The sequence below is a fragment of the Symphalangus syndactylus genome, chromosome 15, assembly GCF_028878055.3.
Source record: "Symphalangus syndactylus isolate Jambi chromosome 15, NHGRI_mSymSyn1-v2.1_pri, whole genome shotgun sequence".
Classification (NCBI taxonomy): Eukaryota; Metazoa; Chordata; class Mammalia; order Primates; family Hylobatidae; genus Symphalangus; species Symphalangus syndactylus.
Window position 1 is genome coordinate 89,935,753 of NC_072437.2, and position 25,059 is coordinate 89,960,811.

The 25,059-nt window shown below is 39.2% G+C and overlaps 1 pseudogene; it reads right to left on the minus strand.

The window, feature by feature from the left end:
- Positions 1-25,059, minus strand: part of LOC129463772 (small ribosomal subunit protein mS31-like) — a 32,712-nt pseudogene that overhangs the window by 2,732 nt on the left and 4,921 nt on the right.

Below are 25,059 nucleotides of genomic sequence, written 5' to 3' on the forward strand. Positions count from 1 at the left end.
TGGCACGTGCCTGTGGCCCCAGCTACCTGGGAGGCTGAGGCAGGAGAATCACTTGAACCTGGGAGGCGAAGGCTGCAGTGAGCTGAGACCAAGCCACTGCACTCGAGCCTGGGCAACAAGAGCGAAACTCCGTCTAAAAAAGAAAAGATACTCAGTTTTTCCCTATCCAGAGTCTTCATCAGAATAACTTTTTAAAGTTATACAATACAGATAGGGTCTTGCTATGTTGTTCAGGCTGGACTTGAACTCTTGGGCTCATGTGATCCTCCAGCTTTGGTCTCCCAAAGTGCTGGGATTACAGGCATGAGCCACCATGCCTGGCCACATTCATTTTTATAAAAAATACAAAGAAGGGCATTTCATTTTAATACTCTGTCAAATAGTAAATGTGATACTATTCTTTATCAGCCTACCCAATAACGATGAATGAAATCTGTATACATTCTCCACCCACTGAAGGAAAATGAGACATCCATAAAATTTAAATAGGTGTTGCTCAGCATGTCTGTCACACTTAGGATACTTTACCTTGTATGAAAGACCAATTTAAAAATCCTCAAAGACAACCTTTATTTTAGTTGACTAATTTGTCATGGGTAAAATGTATAAGTAACTTATTAAAAAGGGACAATATACTTTGGAAGAAAAATTACCACAGTAACTCCCAAGAAGAATGTGACAATAAGCTCTTTGACAATAATATTGTGCATCATCTGGTTTCTGTTCCAAAGCCTTAGTCAGCTCCTACAAAAACAAACATGTTGAGTGTCAGTAAAAGTTTGTAAAAAGCCATCAAATTCTAATTAAAACATAATTTTTAATCAAATAACTTATTATCAGAAACCATTTGGAGGAAAGATAACAGGGATGTAATCCTGGAGTTTTTCCTCGTAAGAAAATTTCCCCTTCTCCTGCCCCTCCTCCCAAAAGTAGACAATCTAACACAGTATCTCTGTACTGTAAAGCATTTAGTTCCTGGCCTATAGAACTCAGTAAATGGTCATTATTATCATCTCACATATTCCGAAGAGTTTAACTGATATACATTGACCATTACCGATTTTCTCCTTCTAATTTGGAGAAGATTCAAACTCCATATAGAATTTGAGACTCCTAGAAAATGTAAAGCTGTCCAATAAAAAAAGACTAAAAGTTAAATCTAGAGCTCAGGGAGGTTAAGACAATCAATACATACACCATCAAGCTTACCTGGCCCTCTCTTACCCTCTATCAATAGCACACAACTCTAATAAAATGCACTTAAACATTCTGTTCAAAGCCCAGATACAATCTCATAGATGGCTATAGCAACTGATCAAGAGTTAACATTAGAGAGATTAAGACTTTTTTACCCTGTGCAGTCACAACATAATAGGTGTGGTAGCTGGAAAAATAATGATGTAAGAGATTACACAATTAGGGAGATCAAGGGCAAGTGCAGGAACACTTTTATTTTCTGCCAACTGCCTACAAACTCTAGGGATTTGGTAGTTTTCTTAAATGGTAAAATTATTTCAATAGCCACACGTGTCACTGACTTACCTTTAACCTAGTTTAATTATCACAAAGCAATGAATACAGATGGCCCTCAACTCACATGGGGTTACAGTCAATCAACAGAAAGTGTGGCTCGAACTAAGAGAGCAAAGAAGCTGTAAGATGCTGCTTCGGGGACCTCACTTTGTACCTTGCAGGCTGTTACAAGGAATTTGGACCTTAGGTGTGATGGAAAGCCATGGAAAGTTCATTGTTAGTAGGAGAGAGACATGGTCCAATTTACTTTTTAAAAATGTCATTCTCATTGCTGTACGGTGAATACATTATAACAAATCAGCACTAGAAAGAGAGACTTCTTAGGAAACTACTACATTAAATCTAGGCTAGAAAAGGCTGTTAGCCACAGAGGTGATGAAGGGAAATACAATGAGCTGGAATATATTAGAACCAGCATTAGACTTGCTAATGGATGAACATGTGGGATAAGACAAACTGAAGATCACTCCATGGTTTGGGGCTTACTTAGATCTCTACCTGGCATGCAGTAAGCACTCAATGGATGATTTTTCTCCTTGCAGACTTTTTTCAACCTTTTCCCCAATCTCTACTTTGACTGCATCTCCTTTGCCACAAAATATAAAAATATTTGCCTCTCTAGTCTTAATCTTCTCAAAGCCACTAGTAACCCCTTATCAAATCCAACTGATTCCTATCTGACTTGATCTCTCTGTGGCCCCTGACAATAATAACCAGGACTTTCAGCTTAGCATTCTGTTGCCTCTTAAAAACTAATGTTTTCTAGGCTGGGCGCAGTGGCTCACGCCTATAATCCCAGCATTTTGGGAGGCCGAGGCAGGTGGATCACCTGAGGCCAGGAGTTCGAGACTAGCCTGGCCAACATGGTGAAACTCTGTCTCTACTAAAAATACAAAAATTAATCGGACATGGTGGTGGGGTGGAACCAAAGAATTTACATCAGCTGGGTGCAATGGCTCACGCCTGTAATCCCAGCACTTTGGGAGGCCAAGAAGGGGTGGATCCCTTGAGCCCAGGAGTTGGAGACCAGACTGGGCAACATGGCGAAAACCTACAAAAAAATACAAAAACCAATTAGCCAGGCATGGTGCAGGCCTGTGGTCCCAGCAACTCGGGAGGGTGAGGTGAGAGGACTGCTTGGGCCCTGGGAGGTGGTGGTTGCAGTGAGCCATGATTGTGCCACTACACTCCAGACTGGGTGACAGTGCAAGACACTATCCCAAAAAAAAGAGTAACATTAACTCTGAAATAGTTGGCCTAGGAACGCAGTTTGATGGAGGAATCTGAATGCTAAGCTAAGGATTTTGGAGTTTACCCTACAGGTAGCAAGAAAGGCATTAAGGGTTTCCATATACGAATATTACATATTCCCAAGGGATATTTTTACTTATTTTTTTGAGACAGAGTCAAAAAGAGAGAGAACAGAAAAAACGAGAGAAAAATACAGGAAGGCCACTATAGAACTGTTAACAATTCAGGAGCTGGCAAGCAAAGACACACTCAGAGCACTTCTCTTTGCTTCCTTGCCCTCTGAACTGTTCAATAAATAGTGAAGAACACAAAGCTAACTGCAGTATTTGTTTCAGACCTGCTGCTGCTCTCCAATTTAAAAGCAATACAGGAACATTAAATCTGTCACAGCTGAAATTGGTAAAGGCAGACCTCTACAGGTGCTTCTTGACTTACAATGGGTTTATTGGGAGGGGAAGATATCGTAAGTCAAAATGTCTTTAATACACCTAACCTACGGAACATCAGAGCTTAGACTAGCCTACCTTAAACGTATTCAGAACACTTACATTAACCTATATTTGGGCAAAATCATCTAACACAAATTCTTTTTTATTATAAAGGGTTGAATAGCTCATGAAATTTATGGGAGCAATGTCCTAAACAGGAAAAACAGGATAGTTGTATGCGGACTCAAAGTTCGCTTTCTACTGAATGTGCATCGCCTTGGGAACCATCATAAAGTCAAAAAATTCTAAGTCAAACCATCCTAAGCCCCGGACCATCTGTATGTGAAGTGCTTCCTAAGGGGCACTATGCCAGATACCATGCCTAAGTGTTTTCCAACTTTCTGTACCACATTCAAAAGGAGCATCTTCATAAAGATGTTACTGACATAGTGGAAAATATTATCCTTCCTTCCCTTTGCAGCTAACAGGATTTTTAAAAGAAGCTCTAAACCACAAGCATATTCCAGCAGCTGTTTGTTCTTCCTAGTATGAGTTACTTCCTCCCTCTGCCACCGTCACTTGTATTCTAGTTTGAGGAAATATTAAGCAGCACAGTAAATCAGTCTGTTTTCAGAAATTGCTTAGTCCTGGAATTAATATATTTTATAAAGCAGGTTGGCTTTAGCTCCTTAAGATTTGGTTACTTAGAATAAAATCGTCCCAATTTAATAGCCAATTTGCATACATGTATAAATGCATGAACTTTAAAAGCACCTTTAGAATTAAGAGGGTTTTGTTATCTGTATTTACAGAATTTAAAGCTGATTACCTCAGCAAGTTTTAGGGCAATTTTAAGAATAGTAATAAGACAAGAATCTTAAGATAATACATTCTTTAGAAACAAGAATCTAAGGATAATACATTCTTTAGAACCAAATGTCTAAATGGTTAAATGAAGGATGTTTTAACAACATGGTCTCAACTGGAGGTATCATCATCTTTCAAAGCTACCTGCAAAAAAGGGTCAATGTCCTCACTGGCTAGTAAAAATTAGAAAAATTTAAGGAATTCTCAGCAAATTTCTTATCTTTTAAAATACCCATGGTCATCCCCTAAGAGAGTAAATGCACCTGTTATTAATAAGCAAGTAAGTGAGTTCATAAGCAATACTAACCTCCAGGATTTTTAAATTTCTTGGTAGGGATAACAGGGACATTAAACGCAAGCTTATACTTTCCTATTAATAAGGAGATTTATTTACAACCAATTTCTACTTCAAAACACTTCCAAGCATATAACAAATACCATCCTTAAAAGAGGGATTCCCTATTTGATTGTCTCAGTTTATTAGAATATGGATGGTCTTTTCATTCTAGATAACATGCCCTTTGTTTGCTTGTTTTTGTATAAGAATTATCTTGGAATCTGATAATGCTGGGACTCTACTGATGGCTAGGCACTGCATATCTTTATCATGTGCCCATTTCCATTCATTCCTTGAAATATTATGAAACATTGTTACAAACAAAAGAATATAATGTGTAATTATAATATGAATAACATATAGTATAATATCTACAACATAAAACGACATAAAAGCATGATGAAATGACCACCTGTGAACCTGCCGTCCAACCTGAGGAACAGAATGATAGAACTGTCGAAGCCCCTGGGTGTCCCTACTCAATTACCCTGACTTCCTGAAATACCACGTTATGTTGATCATTTTCTTTATAGTTTCATCACCGTTAGAGCTAAGAAAGTATATTCAAAATTTGGTTTTTGAATTTTATGAAATTCTATTATATTGCATGCATTCTGCTGCAACTAACTGTCTTTAGGACACCGTGAAGATATCTACACAGTGTTTTGAAATTCATGTAAGTATCTACACTCTAAAAGTGAATATCTGGCAGAAATAATCTCAATCAATGAATTTTATAACCCCTGGAATTAACATTTACCTGCTTCATTGTTAATTGGGAACTCTCAGTTTCCCCTCTTTTGTCCACTGGATCAGCTCTTCAATCTCATTCTAAAGGGGTTGTTCATATTCTGTGGCTAACTGCTTATCAAATTCCATATCCCAAAGTGAAGGTGATGTGTCTGTATAATAAGACATTTTAAATAAGAACAAGTCAATGTAAATATCTTTTTTAAAAATGTTATAACCAATCCTGAATTGATCGTGTATTTTTAATACCTTGACACTCATAATTACAGTATATAATAAAAAGTTACTCGCTGAGAGATAACGGCAACAAAAATTATATTAAAGACTATAACTAGGCTGGGCGCTGTGGCTCATGCCTGTAATCCCAGCACTTTGGGAAGCCAAGGTGGGGAGGTCAGAAGTTCGATATCGGCCGGGCGCGGTGGCTCATGCTTGTAATCCCAGCACTTTGGGAGGCCGAGGCAGGCGGATCACGAGGTCAGGAGATCGAGACCACAGTGAAACCCCATCTCTACTAAAAATACAAAAAATTAGCTGGGCACAGTGGTGCGTGCCTGTAATCCCAACTACTTGGGAGGCTGAGGCAGGAGAACTGCTTGAACCCGGGAGGCGGAGGTTGCAGTAAGCCAAGATCAGGCCACTGCATTCCGACCTGTGTGACAGAGCGAGACTCTGTCTCAAAAAATAAATAAATAAATAAAGGCTAAATAAAGACTATAACTACAATAATGGCAAGCTTAACTTTGGTTTTACAACAATGCCAGGTAATCACTGCCCCTTCCACTGGAAAAAAAAATAAATTTGTATTTTGTTTAAAGGTATTTTTACGAATATGAATATTTTTTATATAATATGTGACTGATTTTTAAAATCTAGGCTGTTTATTTTAACTCTATCAAAATTACTCACTAATGTACTACTGTTAACAACCAAAGAAGTTAGATCAACAGAATAACAATAAAACTGCTAATGAACACTTGAGTGCTTCCTCTGTGCTTAAATGTTTTTTATGCATTAGCACATTTAATCCTCACAACCAACCCTGTGAGTAGGCTAATTACCACCATCATATTACATGTTTCAATAACTTTTTTACTTTTGAAATTTCAGATCATCTTTTGAGAATGAGCCATATTCCCACCAGTTACTGCTGCTGGGAACGTAAAATGGTACAAACATCTTGGAAAACAGCTTGATGGCTTCTTAAAAAGTTAAAAATACATCTATTATTCATCATAGCTATTTCATCCCTGGATATTTACCCAAGAGATAATACATGTCCACACAAAGACTTGTACATGAAAGTTCCTTGCAGCTTTCTTTCTAATAGCCAAATGGGGGTTGTAATGTGGGAAACAATTCAAATGTCCACTAACAGGTGAATACGTACAAAAATGTAATACATCAGCCGGGCACAGTGGCTCGCAGCTGTAATCCCAGCACTTTGGGAGGCCGAGACGGGCAGATCACGAGGTCAGGAGTTCAAGAACAGCATGGCCAACATGGTGAAACCCCGTCGTTACTAAAAATACAAAAATTAGCTGGGCATGGTGGCATGTGCCTGTAATCCCAGCTACTCAGGAGACTGAGGCAGGAGAAATGCTTCAACCGGGACCCAGGAGGTGGAGGTTGCAGTGAGCCGAGATCACGCCACTGCACTCCAACCTGAGCTACAGAGCAAGACCCTGTCTCAAAAAAAAAAAAAAAAAAAAAAAAAAGCTAATACAGCCATGCAACTGTATACTATTCAGTAATAAAAATGCATTACTAGTACATGTTACAGCATGGATGAATCTCAAATCATTAGCTGAGAGAAACAAGCCAGATGCAAAAGAGTACATACTGTGTGATTTCATTTATGTACAATTCTTTTTTTTTTTTTTTTTTTTTTTTTTTTGAGACGGAGTCTTGCTCTTTTGCCCAGGCTGGAGTGCAGTGGCGCAATCTCGGCTCACTGCAAGCTCCGCGTCCCGGGTTCACGCCATTCTCCTGCCTCAGCCTCTCCGAGTAGCTGGGACTACAGGCGCCTGCCACCACGCCCGGCTAACTTTTTGTATTTTTTAGTAGAGACGGGGTTTCACCGTGGTCTCGATCTCCTGACCTTGTGATCTGCCCGCCTCGGCCTCCCAAAGTGCTGGGATTACAAGCGTGAGCCACCGCGCCCGGCCTCATTTATGTACAATTCTAAGAGATGCTACCCAATCTATTTTCACAGAAAGCAGATCAGTGGTTGCCTGCATTGTGTGTGTGTGTGTGTGTGTGTGTGTGTGTTGCAAAAGAACATGAAAATGTTCAGATTTGTACATGACAGTTTCATGGGTGTATCTATTTGTCAAAACTAGTCGAGTTATATATTCTAAATGTGTGCAGTTCCTTGCACACGAATTATACCTTAATAAAGTTGTAAAAAGAAAATGAGTATCACTATCTATCCCTTGGCTATTTTTTTCCCTAATTTTTGGTCCTTAATTATTTTTTCAAACATATTTTATCTTTCCGGGCTAGAGGTATACATTGCATATGATTTCTCCTCCAGCCTACCTGTTTATACACTTTTGTCAAGCCCCCTAAAGCATGTCAACAAATAGCTCATTTACTCTTCTACCTGGGTAAGCCTTATTTTATCTATTTGCTTTTTCTGAATCGGTTTCTATGAGCCTTCATGTGCAGAGATGTGTCTAACCACATACTGACTGGCAGATATTAAGTATTTTGGCCTAGTTCATCTGATACTGGGTAACTATCACAATTATTAGGCTTAACTAGCCACATTTACAGAGCAATCACACCAATAAAATAACCTAATTGTCTCAGTTATCTTTTATTTGGTGGACACTGACAGACCTATGTCTTTTCCGTCATCATTAGGATCAAATTTTTATACTTGCTAATAGTTGCAAACATTTATTAAATGTGTACTATGTTCCAGGCACCGTGCCTCACACTTTTCTCAGATGACCTCATTTCATCCTTCAGATGTACATACTAACCCTCATTGTACAGTTGCGGAAAGGTTAGTGAGGCAGAATCGGAATTTGAATCCAGATCTACACAACACCAACACTCTTTCTGTTGGGCTATACTGCCTGTCGACTCTAGGATAACCAGTAGGGCCTATGACTATATCCTTTGTAGCAGTGGTAAGAACTTAGTGGGGAACAAGACGTGGGTATCATGGAACAGAATAACTCATTCAATCGGTCAATAAAAAAAATTACTGAATGCCAACTATATTTCCAGCATTATTTGGGATGGTAAGATAACAACAATGAAAAATGGCTAAATTTAAGTTTCCACATTTTGCTATTCTTGTACTTAACTGGAAACAAAAAACATTCTTTAGACTCATGCAAGTATAGCACAAACAGTACCTTCATTAGAGTAAATTATTACATAAATTTGTGTGCTACTTTCCTCACTAGGGTAGAATCATTTGATACTGTTTTATAAAATACATAAAATTTAAATGCCTCCTTGCCAACTAATTTCAGTTTTAGATATAAGATTATTTTATTTTAAAAAGCAAGCGGGCTCCTTCCAGAATCCAACTGTCTCTTTTGGCTGGACAACAGCAGCTGCCCTGACAAAAAATTCCTTTCTGATGCACACTTAACGGATACCATTTGAGCAGGGGAGAGGTGATTCATTGTCCCTATGCATTTTGCATTTCCTTTTTATCACACACAACAGAATGAAGTTTTTGTAATACAGGGGGTTATTCTTTTAGCTTCACCTTCAGTTCTAACGAACAAACGTTAATTGAATTCACTACTTTCCTTTACAGATGTATATTTTATAGTACAGTTTATTCAAAAAAGAATTTAAGATTTAAGATAACTGGTTCCTATGATCTGTAAGCCGCATGAGTAGATGCTACAGGGTATACAGACATGAATGAGATCTAGCCTCTAATATAGTTTATTAAATAGGGGGAAAATCAGAAGTTTATGTAAGTAACTGGTAGAAAGATTAAATGAGCCATTGGAGGCTGGCCTAGGAACTTATCTATCACATACAACATTTTTTTCCCCCTTTGAGAGGGGGTCTCACCCTGTCACTTAGGCTGGAGTGTTATAGCACAATTGTAGCTCATTGCAGCATCGAATTCTGGGCTCCAGCGATCCTGCCACCTCAACCTCCCAGGTTGCTAGGACTATAGGCATGCACCACCGTACCCAGATAATTTTTTTCTCTTTTTTTACAGAAAGGATCTCACTATGTTGCCCAGGCTGGTCTTGAACTCCTAATCCCAAGCCATCCTGTTGTCTCAGCCTCCTAAGTCCACATACAACATTATTTCTATCAAAATCCAAAAAACTAACTTCTATTCGTCAGAAATGCTCATCACTTACACTCTGGAGACCATTTGTACTGAGTTTCTTCATTTATTTTACTAGTAAACCAAATTTAATGCCAAGCAAGAGGACACCCATTTCTCTTTTAGACTTAAAATGGTAAATTTCTTACCCAAAGAAAAGGAGAAGAATAGAGAACAAACACCAACCACGTGTTAAGAAAAAAACACTACAAGTCTCTTAAATATATTCCTTGAATGTTCTTCCCATCTCCTGAATAATCACTAAATCACTTCAATAAGTTATTTTATAAATGCTATCTCCTCTTCTAGATAGCAAGCTTCCTAGGGGCAGGAACCAGTATGTCTTTATGTAATAGCATAGAGATACACTGCAAATGGTAGGTGATTAATAATGTTCTAACCCAAATTAGTGGCTAATCTGGACCTCTGGATTCATGTAATTGGTAGTACTTACCTCCCATTATCTCACAGAATGCAGCATTTCAAGAGGGAAACCGAACCACAACTAGCAATGTCAACAACTGTAGTGTGGTATGTCCCCCACCAGCTTACTTAAGGGTATATGTGTGTTGGTTGAACCCTGAAGGCTGGGCAGGGAGCCAAGGCTACAGTGTCTAGCTGAGGAGCAGGTGTCCCTGAGAACCAAAACATCCCAGGGCATACCTCAAAACATATCAAGGAAAACAGTCTCATCGTGCACACACGTGGGCAAACAGCCAGCATGTAAGCTTAAAAGCAGCTTAGAGATAAGAGGCAGGGTGACTCTAGAGCTGCCCAGAAATGTCCAGTAGGTAAGTCCTAGTAAACTCATCTATTCATCAAGCTGGTCTTGCCCAAATTATTCTCTGGTCTCTCAATGCCTTCCCAATTTACAGTCCCAAGTTTTCCTTCTGACAACCGCCACATTCATGATTCGAATCCAGGCCAATGACAAGAAGGAATATTAAAATATCCAACTATTACACCATCGGAACACTGAGGACATCTTGAAAGGATGGAATATTTTTCCACCTGAGAAATAGTTATTCTTTACAAACCTGTTCACGTGCTTCTTTAGTAACTGCCATAATGTGAAATCTATTACATCTCTTCCCCGAATATATTTTTCCTAAAAAAAAAAGAACATTTTAATGAATATAAACTGTCAACAAAATTATGAGAAAAAAATTTAAGTGAAATATTCTATGTAAAAATTCAAAATAATTCCACTGACGTACATCAAACATCTTAGCTAAATTGCCACATTTTTAGGACTGATAGACTAAAAACAGAAATGTGCACTTGAAGTTTTGCTTCATAATACAACAAATCAGTTACAGCAACTTAATTTCCAAAATATCTAATTGAAAAGATTAGCTCAATTAGTATTAATTTTTATTTGTTCCCTTTGATATTAAGTTTTAAAAACTCCATGTTGTGAAAAACTATAAAACTATGCTAAAAAGAAGCTGTTAAAAAGAGTCAACATTTGTTTTTAAGGGCGGGAAACACTGCAATGTTTAATTACAAATTATAATTACAAAAGATTGTGTAGGGAAATCACAACATTCCCTTTCATAAAGCAATCATTCTGTAAAATAATTAACTTTCTTTACATGACTTTTTAACTATTGAAATTAATATCAGAGTTAACAGGTAACATTTTCTTGCAAACTTGATAATCAACTGCTTTATGCATCACTTTACATATTTACTTGAATAAACTTACTGGCAGATTAAAATCCAGTTTATAAACTGGAGGGCTAATTTTAAAAATAATTTTAAATTTTTTTTTATGGACTAAATTACTTTTCTCTACTAAATAGAACTAACCAGAAAAAATGGAAATATCATATGAACACTAAGTAATGTGATTTCAAGTCATACAAGTTTTCCTCTGGCAGGTTCCTAAGTTATTTGTAAACAAAGGCTTTTATGCTCCAGAATTTTCCTCAGTGCCTTGCATTCTTCTCCCTCAACCGAACGTCCGGTGAACAGGATGGTGGATTAAAGCAAGTCATGGCGGAGAGGAAATGCCTTGGTAAAGCACTGAACTTCAAAAGAGGAATGTACAACAAAGAAAGGGAATGAACATTTGCTGAGCACCTACTATGTACCAGATAGTTTATACGTGTTTCTTTTCTATTCCTCAAAGCCATTTCAGCTAGATTTCACTTTCAGCATTTTATAGCTGGGGAAACAGGCTGATGGAGGCTATAAAAGGTGCCCCGGTCACAGAATTAGTCAGTGGCAGTGCCAACATTCTGAGGCAGGCCAGTGGGAACTGTCAATTTCCAACAGAAGCAATAAGTCCAGACCTGGGTTGTCTGGGATTGATACCCTAGACCCTGCCCGAGTCATAGCAGAGTGAACAACTTGGCATCTCACCATTGCTTTCCCTTACTCCCCTTTAGCTGGCTTTTTAACACACTGAAGGCACAGGAACCCTTCCTACTTTTTCAGCTTCTCCTTGGCCACCTAATTTTTAAGATATTAAATATCAAATCTAATATTAAAAATCAAATATGCCATCCCGATGTAGCTGCACAGTATTATATGCAAGCTGAATTATTCAGTTAAATTTTCTCAACTTTAACGGACTCAGTTAACTATTCTTAAGTAAAACTCCAAGAACACTTTCTACTTTATTCAATAATATGTAACAGATACTAAATCACTTTAAGTTAGTAATTCAAATAATATTCCAAAGTCACCATAAACTCTTGAACTTCCTGTGTTAACTGCTAACCACCTTTTACAACTTTCCTGTATAAATCAGTAATTTAACACCCAGAAGGAGTTAACTCAAGTGCCTGATTTTACTTAAAACAAATCCACAGAATACACGATGTATTGAAAACACTCCAATTGTGAGCATATCCTGCTATAAAGACAGGTTAGGCCGGGCGTGGTGGCTCACGCCTGTAATCCCAGCACTTTGGGAGGCCGAGGCGGGCGGATCACTTGAGGTCAGGAGTTACCAGCCTGGCCAACATGGTGAAACCCTGTCTCTACTAAAAATACAAAAATGAGCTGGGCACGGTGGCGCACACCTGTAATCCCAGCTACTGAGGAGGCTGTCAGGGGAATCGCTAGAACCCAGGAGGCAGAGGTTGCAGTGAGCCGAGATGGTGCCACTGCACTCCAGCCTGGGCGACAGAGTGAGACTCCGTCTCAAAAAAATAAACGAATAAATAAATAAAAGACAAGTTAATTTTTGTCAGACCATGCCAAATATCTGGCTCCTCCTTCGCAACTACCACTTTCAGGGTTTAAAGGAGAGAAAGAATAGAAACTTTATGTAAATACAGAACAACTTTAGATTCTAAAATAACTGTGTAAGACATGGCTCACCATCTTAAAGAACTTCAAATCAGTAATTTCAAAAGGCCACAAATAATCTACCATTTTAAGCTATAGGGTGCAGTGGCACGATCTTGGCTCACTGCAACCTCCACCTCCCAGATTCAAGCAATTCTCCTGCCTCAGCCTCCTGAGTAACTGGGATTGCAGGAGCTCACCACCACGTCCGGCTAACTTTTGTATTTTTAGTAGAGACGGGGTTTCACCATGTTAGCCAGGCTGGTCTTGAACTCCCGACCTCGTGATCTGCCTGCCTCGGCCCTCTAAATTGCTGGGATTACAGGCATGAGCCACCACGCCCAGCCTACGCCTTTCTTTCTTTTCGTCGATGGTGGGTCATTTCTCTAAGGTGTAACAAAAGATAAGCACGTATAGAGATATAAAGGGTAAATGAATACACAGGCATTTATATTTAAAATGAAAAATAATGTTTCTCACAAAATACTCACTTGTTCAGAATTCAGTCAGCTCTATTTATTCTAAATCAAAGGAACCCTATTCATCATGGGTAGATATGAAGCATGGCCCATTTTGATTTAAGGTATAGAAAAATGCAGGACTGGCTAAATCCAGCACATGGTTCCCTCTCTAGGAAGTGGTATACAGAGAGTAAGAACACAGATGTAAATGCATTCATAATGCTCATGTATCCAACAGCAATAATACACACCCATAATAAGGTAAATCTACAGTCAAGGTAAAACTAAACTACACAAACAAAACCCAGCAGACTACAAAGCCTGATAACCTGTTTCGAAGATCAGCGGTCTTCTCCTGGCCAGGATAATTGTCATAGCCTTGGTCAAACTGAATCTGATGCTCTGGCCTTATATTAACTCTAGCTGTAGCACATCTGGCAATTTTCATATCTGATATTTTGTTATTGAAACTGAAATAATAAAAAGGTCAAGTGCATCAGAAATCTTAGCTACAGCCAGGCACGGTGGCTCACACCTGTAATCCTAGCACTTTGGCAGGCCAAGGCGGGTGGATGACCTGAGGTCAGGAGTTCGAGACCAGCCAAGCCAACATGGAGAAACCCCCTCTCTACTAAAAGTACAAAATTAGCTGGGCACAGTGGCAGGCGCCCGTAATCCCAGCTACTCGGGAGGCTGAGGCAGGAGAATCGCTTGAACCCAGGAGGTGGAGGTTGCAGTAAGCCGAAGTCGCACCATTGTAGTCCAGCCAGGGAAAAAAGAGTGAAACTTTGTCTCCAAAAAAATAAAAAAATAAAGAAACCTTAGCTACAGAACAATAATAAACTTTCTGAAACAGGACAGTGATAACATTTAGTTCTTATTTCATTTTTATCCACTAATTATATAGCATACAAAGTTATGTTTAAATTAAATTTTAAAAAGTCATCTATTAACATTCACATAACGCAGAACGTTACAATTTTTGTTTACTTCCGTCTTTTAAAGATGTTCTTCAGAAATATTCATTTCAAACATAAAAGTGTCACATGAAAAATTATTCCAAGAAAATGAACAGAAAGTACAATCAGTATCTGTATACCTATCCCCTATATTCAATAACTAAATTAAAACCAAAATAGATATATTTATTTATTGCCGTTGTATTTGTTCAAACACAAACAAAATGAGTAACTGAACAGACAGTCCAGATATTTATGGTTTTTTTTTTTAAATATAATTTCTTTCAGAGATAGGGTCTCACTCTGTCACCCAGACTGGAGGGCAGTGGTGCCTATCTTAACTCAACGCGGCCTCAAACTCTGGACTTAAGCCATCCTCCAGCCTCAGCCCCCAAAGTAGCTAGAACTGCCGGCACACGCCACCATGCCCAGCTAATTTTTTTATGGTTTCTAAAGATGAGGTCTTGTTTTGCTGCTCAGACTGGTCTCAAATTCCTGGCCTCAAGTGATCCTCTCACCTCAGCCTCACAAAGTGCTGGGATTACGAGCATGAGCCACCACACATGGCCATTTCTTTTAACTTCCTGAAATACATCTGGTACACACGCTCATTGGGAACAACAGATTTATATCACCTACAAAATGAAGCAGTGTTACCACTTACTACAATGTAGGCAGCAAGGAGTCAGTCTAACGTAGCATAAAATAATGAGAGATGAAGAGAGTAAGTGGAAAGATGTCAGCTTAAACATAAGAATAGGAGGAAAAAGAGAAGGAAACAGACCTGAAGATTGCTATACCATGCATAAAACCAGCAAGCTATTTAACTGAAAAAAAAAATTACTTTTCTCAGAAAAGCTATCTTATTCTGTTATTTTTAATAACATTACTGAATTTATCATTCCTTGTTTCATGGACAAGAAACTGTAACTTTCTAAAAGGAAAGTAACTGTTCAATTGGTCTCTTAAAACTATAATCTTACTTAAGACATAAGTTTTTTAAAAACTTGAATTGCTAAAATTCTATTTATATGGTATATTCTATATGTAAATTCCACTTATGTGGTATATATTATGTGTATTACTTACTAGCCATATGAAAATGGCCTGTTTTGAGATATAAACATTACTAACCTAATGGTTTGATTCACTTACCTAATTAGGTCTCTCTCCATCTCTCTGTGCCCCTGACTCTTCCTCATGCTACGGAGCTGCCTGAGCAGCTCTGGCTTGCCTGCTTTTCAAAACAGAGCAGCAGATGCAGCTGCCACCAACTCAGGACTCAGGGGCTCATTTCTGAAAAAGAAAATGAAAACCAAATGACAAAGAAAAAAGAGAGATTGCTTATTATGCCAGTAGTTTAGTGAAAAGCAAAATGATTTTGGGGGGAAAATTTTCTGTTGATCAAAAAAGTATCATTCAATTCAATATCTGACAAAAGCAGGAATTCTCAACTATTAGGTACCAGTTTTATATAAACTTTGAAATGCTAACTCAGAACAATAAATAAGGTGGAGGGATAAGGGATCAGCCTCAAAAATTATAAATTAGTGGAATTTTCAATTAGATGCTATTGTATTTCAAAAACAATATATATTGCAAGCAAATATTAAGGCAGCTTAACCTGTTCACAGAAGCTTTATTCATAATAGCACCAAACTGGAACCAACCTAAGGTCTGTTGTTAGAATGAAAAAACAAATTGTGAGATATCCAAACAACGGAAGAGTACTCAGCTCATGCCAACATGAATGATTCTCATAGACATTAGATCAAGTGAAAGAAGTTGGACACAGAATATATCCTGTATGATTCCATTGCTGTCAAGTGCCAGAACAGGCAAAACTAATCTGAGGTGAAAAAACAATCAAAACAGCAATTGCCTCAGGACAGAAGGCTACTGACTGGGAAGGTGAAAATGGGAAACACAGTGTCTTGGTTAAGTGTGTGGGTCACATGGCCATTTGTCAAAATCCTCCAGCTAAGATTTGTACACCTTAATGTATGTAAATTTTACCTGAAAAAAAAAAGCCATCAATCATCAAGTAGGAGATGAAAACTGGGTGAAGGTATATATAATACAAGAATAGCAAAATGTTGATCATTGTTGAAGCTGGGTGACAGTATAAAGGGGTTCACTGTACCATTTTGCGTGCTTTGCGTATGTTTTAGATTTTTCATAAGAAAAAGCTTTTAAAAGCTTCCTAAATAAATTAGAGCAAGTTAATACAAAAACATCCTATTATAAAAAGAAAGTAAACCATATAAAATATAAAACATTGTTTCCTTTTTTTTTTTTTTTTTTTTTTAAGAGATGGGATCTCAATATGTCGTGAAGTCTGGCCTCGAAGTCCTGGGTTCAAGCAATCCTCCCACATCATCTTCCTGAGTAGCCTGGACTACAGGCATCTCTCACCATACCTGGCTATTTGCGACATTTTTAAACTCAGAGAACTGCCGTCTCAGTAAGTGGGACTCAAATTAATATTTTATTATGCCTGACTTTCTATATTATGATCTATTACCTAATATTCAAATTAAAGCTTCCAAATTCCTAAAGTTCTTGGAGAAAGATTTTAAGGACTTAACTGAGATATATATGGAAGATCTAAAATCTGATAGGAATGGAAGAAAAATAGAAGAATGAAAAAAGGGGTTGAGCATGGTGGCTCATAACTGTAATTCCAGCACTCTGGGAGGCCAAGGAGGGAGGATCGCTTGAGCCCAGGAGTTCCAGACCAGCCTGGGCAAGATGGCAAAACCCCGTCTCCACAAAAAGAAAAAAAAAAAAAATTAGCCAGGAGTGGTGGCACACGCCTACAGTCCCAGCTACTTGAGAGGTTGAGTGGGAGGATCACTTGAGCCTGGGAGGTTGAGGCTGCAGTGAGTGATGATTGTTCCACCACACTCCAGCATGGGCCACAGAGCAACACCCTGTCTCAAAAAAGAAAAGGAAAAAAGGAAGTATAACAGTTAAAATGAAATGTGCCTTCAGAACTGTTATCTGTGAATAAAGCTTTAACCTTATTCCACGTCATTATTATTTCTTTCATAAACCACTTGTAAACTTCATTTTCAAATTTTAGTGTATGTATTTGATCAGAGTAGGCACAGAACATAGATGAATATTCATTTTTCAGAATTATGTATTTCATAACAATGGTTTCCTTCATAGTTATAGTCTCTGGCTTTATAATTTATAAAGTTCTAATTAATAAAAATTGTAGGGAGCCTGTGTCATTAAACAAGATAATTTTTACATACAAGGATCTTTCTTCATAGATTTTAACAATGTAATGAGAACTTGTTAAAATATCTTTTAGGGCCGTGTGGTGGCTCAGGGCAGTAATCTCAGCACTTTAGGAGGCCGAGGCGGGTGGATCACCTGAGGTCAGGAGTTCGAGGCCAGCCTGGTCAACATGGTGAAACCCCATCTCTACTAAAAACACAAAAAATTAGCCAGGCGTTGTGGAGTGCACCTGTAATCCCAGCTACTCGGGAGGCTGAAGAAGGAGGATCGCTTGAACCTAGAAGGCAGAGGTTGCAGTAAGCTGAGATCACACCACTGCACTCCAGCCTGGGCAAAAAACAGCAAGACTCCATCTCAAAAAAAAAAGTATCTTTTAACAATCTACTGAATCCTGTAATTAAAACTATTTCATGAATACATACTTTTCTCCTTCATAACTTTTTTTTTTTTTTTTTTTGAGATAGGGTCTCACTCTGTTGCCCATGCTGGAGCACACTGGCACAATCTCGGCTCACTGCAATGTCCACCGCCCGGGTTCAAGGGATTCTCCCACCTCAGCCTCCCGAGTAACTGCGATTACAGTCCCATGCCACCACACCCAGCTAATTTTTGTATTTTTGTGGTAGACATAGGGTTTCACCATGTCCATCAGGCGGGTCTCAGCTCCTAACCTCAAGTGATCTGCCCACCTTGGCCTCCCAAAGTGCTGGGATTACAGGCGTGAGCCACTGCTCCAGGCCCCTCGTGAATACTTTTAAATCATCTCTAGATTACTTGTAATACCCAATACAACAAATGCTACATAAGTAGTTGTTATACTGTATTTTTTAATTGGTATTTTTTTCTGTGTGTTTCTTAAAAAATGTTATCAGAAGTTAACTGTGGATGCAGAACCTACGCATACAGAGGGCCAACTGTATATTACTCCATTCCTATCAATGACATTATCCTTGTTAAGATGGTGTCTCAGAAGTGGTTGTGGTAAAAAAAAGTATCCTAGGAAAATCAATGTGGAAGAGGGTAAACGTGGTAATGTCCAATCTTATTACAAGGCTAGGTCATTAAAAAGAAAATACAACTGGCTGGGCGCAGTGGCTTGCCTGTAATCCCAGCACTTTGGGAGGCCAAGGAGGGTGGATCACACAGTCAGGAGTTCAAGACCAGCCTGGCCAACATGGTGAAACCCCATCTCTACTAAAAATACAAAAATTAGCCAGGCATGGTGGCAGGAACCTGTAATCCCAGCTACTCGGGAGACTGAGGCAGAGAATTACTTGAACCCAGGAGGTGGAGATAGCAGTGAGCCAAGACCCTGCCACTGCACTCCAGCCTGGGCGACAGAGCAAGACTCCATCTCAAAAACAAAACAAAACACAACTTCCTCTTGGCTCACTTTCTCTTGAGACATCCACCCTGGAACCCAGCCACCATGCGGTGAGAAAGCCCAGGCCACAATGAAAGCCACATGTAGGTGTTTCTGCTAACACCCTCAGCTAAGGTCTCAGCTGACAGCCGGCATCAACTGCTAGACCTCTGAGTGAGCAAACTTCAGATGATTCCAGCCTCAGACTTCTAAGTCTTCTAAATGAGGACCCAGACATCAGAAAACACAGACTGGCCTTCCCTACTGTGTTCCAGCCAAATTGCTAACCCACAGAATCTGTGAGCATAATGAGTGAATGTTTTATGCCACTAAGTTTGGGAGGTAGTGTAACCATGGTAACCCTATCAATGGGGATTTAATATATAACACAAAGAAAAGCAGGCTATGCATGAAGCTATGATGACAGTGCCTCATGAAGCAAAGATCACGACTCATCTAATCCCATGCATCCTGGAGTCCTTGAAAAGCGGGGAGGGGAGGCAAAAATCATTAAAAGACACCTTTTAAAAACTCAAAACAAATGCACCTCATTCACCAGTCTTTTGATGTAGGACCAAAGCCTCTTTTTTAAACACAGGACCACTGATAAAAGGTTCTAAGACATATATTTTATATATATCACACCCATCCTGCAATATTTTCAATTTTGGTTTAAGTGGAAAAGTGGAGCAAGGATGTGAGACAGCTTACAAAGCGATCTAAGGGTATGATGTTCCTGCGTATGTGTATTTGTCTCACTCATGCCTAACTGGAAAGAAATTGTTTATGTGACCTTTACTGACTCTTTCCAAAGCATTGAACTCACTTTACCATTTCTGTAACAGTTAATTAAATTATAATAAAGGGCATGAGGGGTCATAAACAGGTCTGGTAGCCTTAAAAATGCCATTCTTGGTAAGTATTTATATGTTTGTGTTATTTACTTCCATATACTTATATGTAACTGTTTTGTTTCTAAAGAGTAGGACGAGGAGGAAGTACCTATTATGGGTACTGATTGTCTGAATTAGCTTACTCTACCACCCAATTATACTTTCCAGAGGTATTTTTGATACCACATAGAAACCAGGAAGTTCCATTAAAATGTTAAATCATTCTGGAAAACAGAACCCTATATTATCTGTTTGTTCTGATAAGGGAAGTCAGTGATGGGTATCCTAAAGCCACACACCTTACTACTTGAATTAATGACATCCCTGAAATACATCATTATGTGTCATTAAAAAAAAAATACTGCCATTTAACCTACAAAACAATGCCAAGATATCACTGATTGCACTTAAACACTCTTTTGACAAGCACAAGTAATTACAATGCTCTAAGGAAGCCAAGAAAGCTGAAAGCACAGATAGTTATTGGTCACAGGAAGTCATATAGAGCAGTTGTAATCAACATGCTAAACTTTATTCCAGAAAAAATTTTTTAAATGGAAAATTTCAAATACGCGAGTCCTTTACAGACATGAAGCTACCTTCAAATCAAGATGTAAATGATATTGTTAATTAACAGCTTGAAGAGGCAGTTAAGTGGCAGTTAATAACACCGATAAATACTTAAGAGTGTAGAATTCTCAATGAGATCACTTCTCTTTTCCTTTCACTGGATTGTGTACAGATATCCTCTTGTTATTTAAATATAATACAATTACAGCATTTCTCAAGTAATTATTAGAGTCCCTGTGTTTACAAGCTGATATTTTTTTCTTCGTTAGTTCAATATCTCCCAAGTACTTGTATTAAAAATATTTTTGCAAAAAGAAAATGCTTACTGGAATTTCAAAAATTACTTTCAAACAACATTCAAATTACAATTAAATTTACCTCTTCTTTGGAGCATGCTCTGTAGCTCTTTGAGGCCCACCAGTTGCAGCTTTTAAGTGGACTTCTGTTGGGTGGCTTTGTTGTTTGTACATTTACTGTGCTCAATTCAACTTTCGTGCCCTTAATAATGTCTAACAACTCTTTTTTACTGTTTTCCTTTACACTGTCTTGGTTCTCTGAAGTCTTCTTGGAAGTCTCAACAGTTCAGACTGCTCAACTTTCTTGCTACAGATCTCGCCGTTAGTGCCAAAATATCTTTGGATATTATTTTTTGTCCTGGAAAGATGCATTAAAGAAAAAAAATGAAAAATACAATGCAAGCTAATAAAGCAAAAAACCATGTATCTAAATTTTTTTTCAATTCAAGCCCTTTCCATTTGCTTTTTATAATTATTAACAACCATAGCAGCAGCAACTTACCATTTATTAGCATATACTATATGCCTCAACCTTGTGCAATATGTTTCATGCACATTTCTCATACCCACATTAACTCCCTAAGGTCTCCATTTTGCAGATAAGGAAACTGAAAATCAGAGAAGTAATTTACCTAAGGTCATGCACCTCACAGCTCACTAAGGCCTAAGACACACTGGGGTGCCACAAATAAGTAGAGGTATACTAAGATATTGATCACCTGCTCCTTGGGGTGGCCAGGGGAGGCCTGGGGGTGCTGGTGCTCCCAAATCTGTTCCTTCCCACCGTTTACCCCAGAGTACAGTAGAAAAACTCTGACATGGTCAACAAATGACAATTTATTATTCTCAAATCCAAATCTGACTGACTGCAAGTCCTTGATCTTAACATAGCGCCTCTTTAAAAAGTTATAATTAAACAATACAAAAATAAATTTCTATCAAAAAGATTAAAAAAAACTGAGTGGGTCTTATTTTAATCTGATCAACATTCTCATCGAGCTACATGCCATTTAACCCATAACCACTTGTAAGCTAAGCTAAAATGGAACAGAAAAGAGAATAATCGATGGCTATGTCATTTTTGCTTTCCTCATTAGATACATTTATGAAAGAGAACACCACAAATGATTACATCTGTATTAGACTCATGCAAAAGATGTCCTAATTCTAAGTAACTCAAATATGCAGTTTTATTCTGTGGGGTTAAAAACCTCTTTTGGCACTTGATTACTGAAGAGCTTTAAAAACTCTGAATGTGTTAGTTTCAGTAAGAGGGTATAACATATTTAAAAATCATTCATTAAATATAGTGAATATCTACGCTGTGCTGGGCACTATACTAGGTGCTGACAATATATTAGTAAATAAGAATTTCATAGTCCCTACTTTTATGAAGCTGATGTGCTACAGCACTGCTTCTCAAACTTTAATATGCATAGAAATTATTTTTTTTTTTTGAGACAGGGTCTCACTCTGTCACACAGGCTGGAGTACAGTGGCGTGATCTTGGCTCACTGCAGCCTCCACTTCCCCAGGCTCCGGCGATCCTCCCACCTCAGCCTCCTGAGTAGCTGGGACTAATTTTTTGTAGAAATGGGTTTCCCTGTGTTGCACAGGAACTCCTCGGATCTGCCCACTTAGAACTCCCACTGCCCACCTAGGCCTCCCTAAGTGCTGGGATTACAGGCCTGGGCCACTGGGCCTGGCCCATAGAAATTATCTATGATCCTTGCTAAAATACAGATTCTTTGGTCTCACCAAACTACTCTGATTCAGTAGCTTTTTCCAGGAGACACCTGAGAATTTGCATTTCTAACAAGCTCCCAGGTGTTGCTAATTCTGCTGATCAGGGGACCACATTACAGTAGCTATGTTATCTATGTTACTTAATCCTTACAATCTTAAAGGATAGGTTTTATTGTTCTCGTTTTACAGAACAAACTGCTGCCCACAGACGTTAAGTCAGTAGTTATGAATCTCTAGAGGTTATACAAATCACATAGCCAGCTGACTTAAAACACAGATTCCTAAGATTCTTAGTTTGTAAGTTTGGAATGGGGTTCAGGGATCTGCATGTTAAATAAGACCCAGGTGCTTGGCCGGGCGCGGTGGCTCACGCTTGTAATCCCAGCACTTTGGGAGGCCGAGGCAGGCGGATCACGAGGTCAGGAGATCGAGACCACGATGAAACCCTGTCTCTACTAAAAATACAAAAAATTAGCCGGGCGTGGTGGCGGGCGCCTGTAGTCCCAGCTACTGGGAGAGGCTGAGGCAGGAGAATGGCGTGAACCCGGGAGTCGGAGCTTGCAGTGAGCCGAGATTGCGCCACTGCACTCCAGCCTGGGCAACAGAGCGAGACTCCGTCTCAAAAAAAAAAAAAGAAAAATAAGACCCAAGTGCTTCTGATGCAGGTGAGCTCAAGAGCCTGTATCAGACCTTAGGTTAAATACTATATCAAGTTCTCAAAGCCAGAAAATAGTAGCCACAGGCTAAGGATACTTGCATGAAAGAGAAAACGGCAATTTCAAAAAATGCTGAAACTATTTGATCTGCTTACGAAAACGTCAGAGGCTATCAAATCAGGCACTTTAAAATTAGAATGAAAAAACAATTGCCAAACTAGTATCCTCATAATAGGTACACAGGGCTCTCGTAATAATCAATATATGCTACAATCTAGCAAAATAATAATAATTATTATTATTATTATTTTTTGAGACGGAATCTTGCTCTGTCGCCAGGCTAGAGTGCAGTGGCACGATCTCAGCTCACTGCAAGCTCCGCCTCCCGGGTTCACGCCATTCTCCTGCCTCAGCCTCCCGAGTAGCGGGGACTACAGGCGCCCATCACCACACCCGGCTAATTTTTCGAATTTTCAGTAGAGACGGGGTTTCACCGTGTTAGCCAGGATGGTTTGGGTCTCCTGACCTCGTGATCCGCCCACCTCAGCCTCCTAAAGTGCTGGGATTACAGGCGTGAGCCACCGCGCCCAGCCTATTATTCTACATTTAAAGTTAACACTGGTCAGGTGCAGTGGCTCACGCCTGTAATCCCAGCATTTTGGGAGGCCGAGGCGGATGGGTCACCTGAAGTCTGGAGTTCGAAACCAGCCTGGCCAACACGGTGAAACCCCGTTTCTACTAAAAATACAAAAATGAGCCAGGCGTGGTAACGCATGCCTGTAGTCCCAGCTGTTCAGGAGGCTGAGGCACAAGAACCGCTTGAACCAGGGAGGCAGAGGTTGCAGTGAGCCAAGATCATGCCACTGTACTCCAGCCTGGGCCACAGAGCGAGACTCCGTCTCAAAAATAATTAGTAATAATAATAATAAATAAAGCTGGCCGGGCGTGGTGGCTCACGCCTGTAATCCCAGCACTTTCAGAGGCCAAGGCGGACGGATCACCTGAGGTCGGCAGTTGGAGCCTGACCAACATTGGAGAAACCCCATCTCTACTAAAGATACAAAATTAGCTGGGGCATGCCGGTAATCCCAGCTATTCGGCAGGCTGAGGCAGGCGAATCGCCTGAACCCAGGAGGCGGAGATTGTGGTGAGCCGAGATCGTGCCATTGCACTCCAGCCTGGGCAACAAGAGCAAAACTCTGTCTCAAAAAAAGAAAATAAATAAATAAAGTTAATATTAAAGGTATTTTAACAGAAAGGTGGTAATCAGGGGAATGAATCTCACATATAATCTTTACTACAATGTTTTCTTTCAAGACCGCTTTCATACCACAGAAAGCAATCTACATTACAGGAAAATTATGCATAAGTAACTCCATAACAGTAATATAATAAAATGCTAAACCTAACCTCCCACCCGAGTTTGTTTCCACTGACAGCATCTCATCAGTACCTCAAACGCAACACCTTCAAAACGACATTCAAGACGTCCCCTTTCAGACTGATTTTCCATTTTTCACACTTCTATATTAAAATGCCCCCTGACATAACAGATTTTTTCTGTTTTCCAATATTTATAACATACGTAAAACTCTTTCTCAACCCCGGCTCTGCATTCTTCTGCTAACGTTAAGGATACCATAATCCTCCAAAGCAGCCAGTTGAAATCTTTGCTATCTCTGACCACCCTACCATTATCCCATGATGTCATATCCCCTTAATTCTACCTGGGCAATTTTTCTCCTCCATTCAGCTGGTCCTTCCCATCTTCACTGCTACTAACCTGCTTCAGCACTGTACTTAACTGGCTTCTGAGTGTTATGCATGGAATTTACACGGTGGAATTAGGCTTTCATAACAATAAAGTACTCGGAGGATAAGTAGCAAAACCAAGTATGCCGCAAAGCCTTTTCTTTCCTGGCTAATTTCAACCAGTGGTCCTTCAGATTTCATCAGACTTTTCTTCCAGAAAGGATATCCTGAGTCGCCCCTGCAATGGTTAGATGTCCCTATTTGCTCCTCCAGCAATTACGTGTTGGATGAATGGTGTACTCTGTGCTTCCATACACTATCTCAGCAATT